Source organism: Musa acuminata, unplaced genomic scaffold, assembly GCF_036884655.1.
Source record: "Musa acuminata AAA Group cultivar baxijiao unplaced genomic scaffold, Cavendish_Baxijiao_AAA HiC_scaffold_1136, whole genome shotgun sequence".
NCBI classification, from domain to species: domain Eukaryota; kingdom Viridiplantae; phylum Streptophyta; class Magnoliopsida; order Zingiberales; family Musaceae; genus Musa; species Musa acuminata.
In genome coordinates this window covers 1,417,501-1,420,000 of record NW_027021348.1, presented here as the reverse complement: position 1 = coordinate 1,420,000, position 2,500 = coordinate 1,417,501, and positions in this window count along the sequence as shown.

The following is a 2,500-nucleotide window of genomic DNA, read 5'->3' as shown; positions in this document are numbered from 1 at the left end:
GTCCCTGCTATACGAAAGCCCCATCCAGCCCTGTGCCACCCGGGGGGTTCCAGGGTGCTGAGATGGCTGTCATTTTGCTCCGCTCACGACGGTCACCGTGCAACGCAAGAACAGGCCAAAAACTGGCCAAAACTGCCCAAAAACGGGCCAAAACTGGCCATTTTTGGCTGCGCGAGCGAGCAGCGAGCGGCGGACAGCGAGCGAAGCGAGAGGCATCACCGTCCCTGCTATACGAAAGCCCCATCCAGCCCTGTGCCACCCGGGGGGTTCCAGGGTGCTGAGATGGCTGACATTTTGCTCCGCTCAAGATGGTCACCGCGCAACGCAAAAACAGGCCAAAAACTGGCCAAAACGGGCCAAAACTGGCCATTTTTGGCTGCGCGAGCGAGCGGCGAGCGGCGGACAGCGAGCGAAGCGAGAGGCAGCACCGTCCCTGCTATACGAAAGCCCCATCCAGCCCTGTGCCACCCAGGGGGTTCCAGGGTGCTGAGATGGCTGACATTTTGCTCCGCTCACGACGGTCACCGCGCGACGCAAGAACAGGCCAAAAACTGGCCAAAACGGCCCAAAAACGGGCCAAAACTGGCCATTTTTGGCTGCGCGAGCGAGCGGCGAGCGGCGGACAACGAGCGAAGCGAGAGGCAGCACCATCCCTGCTATACGAAAGCCCCATCCAGCCCTGTGCCACCCGGGGGGTTCCAGGGTGCTGAGATGGCTGACATTTTGCTCCGCTCACGACGGTCACCGCGCGACGCAAGAACAGCCCAAAAACAGGCCAAAACGGCCCAAAAACGGGACAAAACTGGCCATTTTTGGCTGCGCGAGCGAGCGGCGAGCGGCGGACAGCGAGCTAAGCGAGAGGCAGCACCGTCCCTGCTATACGAAAGCCCCATCCAGCCCTGTGCCACCCGGGGGGTTCCAGGGTGCTGAGATGGCTGACATTTTGCTCCGCTCACGACGGTCACCGCGCGACGCAAGAACAGCCCAAAAACAGGCCAAAACGGCCCAAAAACGGGCCAAAACTGGCCATTTTTGGCTGCGCGAGCGAGCAGCGAGCGGCGGACAGCGAGCGAAGCGAGAGGCATCACCGTCCCTGCTATACGAAAGCCCCATCCAGCCCTGTGCCACCCGGGGGGTTCCAGGGTGCTGAGATGGCTGACATTTTGCTCCGCTCAAGATGGTCACCGCGCAACGCAAAAACAGGCCAAAAACTGGCCAAAACGGGCCAAAACTGGCCATTTTTGGCTGCGCGAGCGAGCGGCGAGCGGCGAACAGCGAGCGAAGCGAGAGGCAGCACCGTCCCTGCTATACGAAAGCCCCATCCAGCCCTGTGCCACCCGGGGGGTTCCAGGGTGCTGAGATGGCTGACATTTTGCTCCGCTCACGACGGTCACCGCGCGACGCAAGAACAGGCCAAAAACTGGCCAAAACGGCCCAAAAACGGGCCAAAACTGGCCATTTTTGGCTGCGCGAGCGAGCGGCGAGCGGCGGACAGCGAGCGAAGCGAGAGGCAGCACCGTCCCTGCTATACGAAAGCCCCATCCAGCCCTGTGCCACCCGGGGGGTTCCAGGGTGCTGAGATGGCTGACATTTTGCTCCGCTCACGACGGTCACCGCGCGACGCAAGAACAGCCCAAAAACAGGCCAAAACGGCCCAAAAACGGGACAAAACTGGCCATTTTTGGCTGCGCGAGCGAGCGGCGAGCGGCGGACAGCGAGCGAAGCGAGAGGCAGCACCGTCCCTGCTATACGAAAGCCCCATCCAGCCCTGTGCCACCCGGGGGGTTCCAGGGTGCTGAGATGGCTGACATTTTGCTCCGCTCACGACGGTCACCGCGCGACGCAAGAACAGCCCAAAAACAGGCCAAAACGGCCCAAAAACGGGCCAAAACTGGCCATTTTTGGCTGCGCGAGCGAGCAGCGAGCGGCGGACAGCGAGCGAAGCGAGAGGCATCACCGTCCCTGCTATACGAAAGCCCCATCCAGCCCTGTGCCACCCGGGGGGTTCCAGGGTGCTGAGATGGCTGACATTTTGCTCCGCTCAAGATGGTCACCGCGCAACGCAAAAACAGGCCAAAAACTGGCCAAAACGGGCCAAAACTGGCCATTTTTGGCTGCGCGAGCGAGCGGCGAGCGGCGAACAGCGAGCGAAGCGAGAGGCAGCACCGTCCCTGCTATACGAAAGCCCCATCCAGCCCTGTGCCACCCGGGGGGTTCCAGGGTGCTGAGATGGCTGACATTTTGCTCCGCTCACGACAGTCACCGCGCGACGCAAGAACAGGCCAAAAACTGGCCAAAACGGCCCAAAAACGGGCCAAAACTGGCCATTTTTGGCTGCGCGAGCGAGCGGCGAGCGGCGGACAGCGAGCGAAGCGAGAGGCAGCACCGTCCCTGCTATACGAAAGCCCCATCCAGCCCTGTGCCACCCGGGGGGTTCCAGGGTGCTGAGATGGCTGACATTTTGCTCCGCTCACGACGGTCACCGCGCGACGCAAGAACA